The following is a 6,713-nucleotide window of genomic DNA, read 5'->3' as shown; positions in this document are numbered from 1 at the left end:
GAGGAGCCACTTTAAGTTTCCGGCCTTTATCAATGCCTTGTTATTTTTATGCCACACCTCAGGTTTGAAGTTGTTCCCAGGAGGCAGTGTCCTCTTGCAGTATCTTTTGCAGCCGAGCACCAATGCCGGTCTGCTTCCGAGCTCCAACGCCGAAATGTATCCGATCTCCAATGCCGAACTGTTTCCAAGCTCCAACGCCGGACTATATCCAAGATTTCACAGATCGTCTTGGTCCAAAAAAGTTGAAGGAGTTTAGCCGAGCTTAATGCCGGAAATACCCTCTATGGAGCTAGCCACTAGCGCCCGAGCTTTATGCCGGACTGCTTTCGAGGTGGCGCACCACCCTAACTGTGGGCTTATTTTTTTATCAATATTTTTTATTGGTGTAATTTATTCTCTGCCGAGATATATAGCCAGTAGCCCTCAAGGTGTGTATCGGTCTAAAACCCGAGATGCACCTGAAGGATGATGTAAGACCGCTGATCCCAGTAGCCGCTGAGACTCAGGCTGATTTGCAAAATCGGCCTGAGTATCAAGTCCTAGCTCAGCAGAATACTTCGGGACACAAAAAGCGGCGTGCTCAGTCCTCGAGACTCGGGTTGGGTGCGGCCGACCAACTTGAGGATCAAAATCTCCTCGGCAACTATATTGCACTTAAAATTTTCTGCATTGATCAGGCAATGCAGTAGCCCCCGAGACACTGGTCGGGTGGCAACACCAGATCAGGGGATCAATGTGCCCCTTTAATATGTTTAAATAATAAGCCCGAAGCCCAGTAGCCCCCGAGCCTTAATGCGGGCACGGGTGGCCGAATTAAGGATCGATATCCATAGTAAAATCACAAATTATGTGTAATGACTCTATGTATCGAAGTACTTTACGTCATTAATGCTCGGATCCGCATTGTTCAAAACTTTGTTGACCGACCATCGATCTGGCCATATGGTTTTATAAACAAAGGTACGTAGAGAGATATGTTATATTACTGTTTAACATAAGAAATGTCTTCCAAAGAAAATAGTCCCGCTATCGGTTCCTTTCTTTGGGTTGTCATGCTAAGCATGATCATGAAACCTCAGCTCCAATGTAAGAGCAAAATATCGAGGATTTAGTTTGGGAGGCCAGTTAATAGCCCCCGGCAGTGTTCGGCGACATTCGAGGTCAAGCCGTAAACACTTCGGCCATTGTTATGAATGGCCCGTCATTTAACACAGTCATCGGATCGCTGACCAATTTACCGGGATTTGTGACAGTCAGTTTTCAGCTTTCTCCACTGAGGTGCTTAACCATGTGAGCTGGAAGCACAATCGCAGTGGTTCTCCCTTTGCACGCCTAGCCAAACAAAGCGGAACGTAGGAAGCAAGTGCAGGAGCCGGGCAACCCAACTATTGACCAAAGACACAATTCGAAACCGATGCATATATAGCAATATCCGAGAATGTTTTTGCCGAAACTCTAAAGGTGTCCGGCGTTGCAACTGTGAGACTTGTGCTGAAAACACACAAATAGTTTAAAAGTGCCACTAGCTTGGAAAACCAAAAAATGTCAGTAAAAACTTGACGTCCGAACAAGATCAAGTGTTCGGTGCCAATCCAAAAATTGGCCTTAGAAAAAAAGTGCTTCTATTGTGCTTTAACATGAAACATTCTATCTCAAGACTTCAAGCGGGTCAGCCTACGGCTTCAACCTCCTATCCCGAAGGCGGAGTACTTCTCGTTAGGCCATCTTAGCAAACTAAACTCTAGCGGCTTTGAGAGGGAAATTAGGCTCCCCGGCTAGTGACCACACACTCGTGTCGAAAAAATGAGTGATAAATAATAATAAAACTTTGCAACGACTAAGAAGAAGATCACTTATTATAAAACGGCTCAAATAAACTTAAGAGCCCCCAATTGACTTGGGTAAAAGAATGATTGCATGTACCTAAGTACTTATATCATATCTATGTTCAACCGAACTTTAAACGCGTCTTAACTGACTGTCGGCTTCTCCCTCTTCGGTCAAGGACCGAAAAGTGTTATGTACTCCATCTGTTGAGAATATCGACGGTGTTTCCAATAACCAGGCAATCAGGCCATAAGGCTGTAACAGACAAAGCGTGCTCAGGGAACTTATGCTATATTACTGCGAAGTGTAAGAAGCATCTTCGAAGAAAATAGTGCCTCCACCGATACCTTTCTTCGGTGCTCATTGTTATTATGAGACTTGTGCAATAGATTTTTTGTACTCATGAGTTCCATTGTGTGCCGACCATGATTGAAAACAATAAGAGCGCTAGCTTTCGGCTTCACCCAATCTGAGGTCAGAGCTCGGAGGACCCAGTCGTGACAATCGCAGAGGTGCTCCCTTTACTCCCTAGCCGAACAACCGGGAACGTAGGGGTAAGCACGGGAGCCAGGCAACCCAGCTTGCAAATCGCTTAGGTCAATATGGTGCATATTGTGGCGTAATACATGAACAAGGAACGAAGCCGTACAAATATAATCATATGCAAGAGGAAAAGCTTCATGAAGGAAGCCCCCAAATGAATTGGGTATTTGAATTTGCATGTCACAAACAAAGTTTTGGCAAGGAGATTTTTTACAAGCAACTTTTTTCCAAAAAAGTATAATGCTTAGTCGAACCGAACACAAGTTAAAAATTTAAAACTTGGAGCATGAAGGCAACTTAGCTGGTTAATGTGTTCGGTATTGACGACGCGGTCCGAGCTTGATACGGGACAAGGTTCCATCCGCCAAGCCGGTCCCGTGGTGGCGGAGCAAAGAGCTCGGCACTCCAAAGTGGTGACATAGTGCGGTCAATGCAGGCCAGCAGAGTGATGCCGAAGTCCCCGACCTGGGGTAATGAAGTGTTGACGAAGCCCCCATCCAGCCGAGGTGACGCCAAAGAATGTAGTCCAGCTGGATCATTTTCCTATGCGCAAAAAATAGTGCAAACCGGAGATAATAGTAATAATAATAATTAAAAAAATCGTTGCATAATAAATAATTTATGCAAAGTGAGTAATAAAATAAATATGGTCTGGTGCCGAAGTCAATGTCGATGCAGGGCGTCGGCGTGATGCGGTAAAGGCGTGGTAAAGCCTGAATTCACAAGTCGGTCCGAGTTCCGGATGCGACGTTCGCCGGACTATGTACAGAGACTGACCGAACCACCATGCGACGTCGTTAATGCGGTCACCATTTGATAGACCTGTGTACATATGATGGACAAACCAGAGTAATAATTCCTTCGGAAAAATGGACCCAAACAAGCAAAAAATACTAGGATTAATAGCACCTGGTTTATTTGTTGTAGCAATTCGAAGGAAGGTGATTCCCAAAATTGGGACTCGATCTGCACACCCATTGCCTGATGGGCGATAAAACAACGGCATGACAATGCTGGCAAAGGTTGGCTTGCCGAGGCAAAGCCCTCGGTCCAGCTAATCGTGATGAAGTTGGTCGGCTGGTGACGCCAAAGTCACCGGAGTAGGTTGATGAAGAGATGATGAAGCCCCCGGTCCAGCCGAGACGTCAAAGCCTCGATGTCAGCCGATGAGTCGAAGTAGGTCGGCGTGACGGACACCAGCTTGAAGAAGCAACAGTGTGGCCCTGCCGATGCAAGTCGTGACGTGGTCAATGCCGGCTTGATGAAGTGACCGTGCGGCGATGCCGGTGTGCCCGCTCCGTGTAATACGTGGGGCGGCGATATTGGTGATGATTTATCCTTCGCGATGCCGGACTCTTGTTCAGCTTGCCGAGATGATGATCCGAATAAGTTGAGCTCGGCTCGGCAAAGCGGCGACGTGTCTAGCGCAGGTCGGCAGCCTTGGAGCAATATTGCCAGACTGGTTTGACACCAGCATGATGATGAAGACGACCTCAGAGGAGGCTTTAAAATTTTATGGGCACGTGTTTAAAAATGACGCACAATACCCTAGAAGAGAATTTCTCTAAAAAGGTTGTACAATATCACGTTCATAAAGAAACGTGAATTCGGGTCGGATCCGTATTCGCGTAGAAAACAGATCCGAAAATTGGTCCACTCATCGGAAGGTTCCCGGAGTTTGAACCATCGGATCGAGCTGAAATTTGGAGGGGTGGTAGATATGGGAATTCCGCAGCCGATCAACGGTTGGATCTTACAAAGGACGTCCGAGCTAGAAGCTGGACACCACGCCCTAAACTCGTCCAGATTTTCGTCCAGATTTGACAGGGCTCCGGTATATCGTGGATTGCCGGAGATTCCTCCATCGAAACTCGAAGAAATTTTCCAGGGTTGTTGTAGACAACATTCCGCACAATTCCGCCGAAGCAATCGTTAAAAAGACACTTGAGGAGGCGGTGGCGGCGGACACAAGTTTGATGTCCAGAAAAACAGCACGGTCGCCCGAGGGCAATGTTGACGTTGAGCCCCCGGGCTCCCTGGATGATTCCTCCATGATCTTGATAGAGATCGGAGTTGATGTTTATAAAGGACCTCATCCGAACATGACGATCGGAGGTAGGGAGCAGTCCTAGGTCAAACCAAGGTGACCAGTCGAGCTGGTGACGAAGATGCCGAAGTCGCAGTTGATCTGCAGGCAAGCCATCAACCTTTTGCTGAACACAGAGCAGAACTCTCAATGAAAGCACCAATGTCGGTGTCAAAACCGACGGATCTCGGGTAGGGGGTTCCAAACTGTGCGTCTAGGATTGATGGTAACAGGAGGCAGGGAACACGATGTTTACCCAGGTTCGGGCCCTCTTGATGGAGGTAATACCCTACGTCCTGCTTGATTGATATTGATGATATGAGTATTACAAGAGTTGATCTACCACGAGATCGGAGAGGCTAAACCCTAGAAGCTAGCCTATGGTATAATTGTTGTATATGATCTATTGACTAGCCTGGCCTTGGTTTATATAATGCACCAGAGGCCTAGGATAACAAGAGTCCTATGGGGAGGAGTCCTTGTCTTGATCACCAAGTCTTGTGGAATCTTCCATGTATGCGGCAACTGTCCGAACTGGCCCATGAGTATATGGACATGGGGGTCCTCGGCCCAATCTAACAGATTGGGAGACGACGTGGTGAGTACCCCCTAGTCCAAGACACCGTCAATAGGAAACTTAAATACATGTGTGAATACATAAACAAATACTGTGTCCCTGGTAAGCCTCTACTAGACTAGCTCATTGATCAAAGATGGTTAAGGTTTCCTAACCATAGACATGTGTTGTCATTTTACAACGGGATCTCATCATTCTCCTAATGATGTGATGGACAAGACCCATCCGTTAGCTTAGCATATTGATTGTTCAGTTTATTGTTATTACTTTATTCATGTCAAATATATATTCCTCCGACTGTGAGATTATGCAACTCCCGGATACCGGAGGAATACCTTGTGTTCTATCAAATGTCACAACATAACTGGGTGATCATAAAGATACTCTACAGGTATCTCCGGAGGTGTTTGTTGAGTTGGCATACATCAAGATTAGGATTTCTCACTTCGAGTATCGGAGAGGTATATCTGGGCCCTCTCGGTAATACACATCATAAGAAGCCTTGCAAGCAAAGTGACTAATGAGTTAGTTGCAGGATGATGTATTACGGAACGAGTAAAGAGACTTGTCGGTAACGAGATTGAACTAGGTATGGAGATACCGACGTTCGAATCTCGGGCAAGTAACATACCAATAGACAAACGGAATTACGTATTGAAAGATCGTGGATGTCGCCTAGAGGGGGGTGAATAGGCGCTTTAAAATAATTACGGTTTAGGCTTGAACAAATGTGGAATAAACCTAGCGGTTAATTTGCCAAGCACAAAACCTAAAACAACTAGGCTCACCTATGTGCACCAACAACTTATGCTAAGCAAGATAAGCAACTATGTGATAGCAAGATATATGACAAAGAACAATATGGCTATCACAAAGTAAAGTGCATAAGTAAAGGGCTCGGGTAAGAGATAACCGAGGCACGCGAAGACGACGATGTATCTTGAAGTTCACACCCTTGCGGATGCTAATCTCCGTTTGGAGCGGTGTGGAGGCACAATGCTCCTCAAGAAGCCACTAGGGCCACCGTAATCTCCTCATGCCCTCGCACAATGCAAGACGCCATGATTCCACTAAGGGACCCTTGAGGGCGGTCACCGAACCCGTACAAATGGCAACCCTTGGGGGCGGTCACCGAACCCGTACACTTTGGCAACCCTTGGGGGCAGTCACCGGTACCCGTCAAATTGCTCAGGGCGATCTCCACAACCTAATTGGAGACCCCGACGCTTGCCCGGAGCTTTACACCACAGTGATTGAGCTCCGAACACCACCAACCGTCTAGGGCACCAAGGCACCCAAGAGGAACAAGCTCTAGGGTGCCCAATCACCCAAGAGTAATAAGCTTCTCAAACTTCACTTCCACGTATCACCGTGGAGAACTCAAACCGATGCAGCAAATGCAATGGCAAGGGCACACGTAGTGCCCAAGTCCTTCTCTCTCAAATCCCACTGAAACAACTGATGCTAGGGAGGAAAATGAGAGGAAGAACAAGAAGGAGAACACCAAGAACTCCAAGATCTAGATCCAAGGGGTTCCCCTCACACAGAGGAGAAAGTGATTGGTGGAAATGTGGATCTAAATCTCCTCTCTCTTTTCCCTCAAAAACTAGCAAGAAATCATGGAGGGACTGAGAGTTAGAAAGCTCGAAGAAGGTCAATAATGGGGGAAGAACACGAGCT

This window comes from Triticum aestivum, chromosome 7A (genome assembly GCF_018294505.1).
Source record: "Triticum aestivum cultivar Chinese Spring chromosome 7A, IWGSC CS RefSeq v2.1, whole genome shotgun sequence".
Lineage (NCBI taxonomy): Eukaryota > Viridiplantae > Streptophyta > Magnoliopsida > Poales > Poaceae > Triticum > Triticum aestivum.
Note: the sequence above shows the minus strand (reverse complement) of the source record.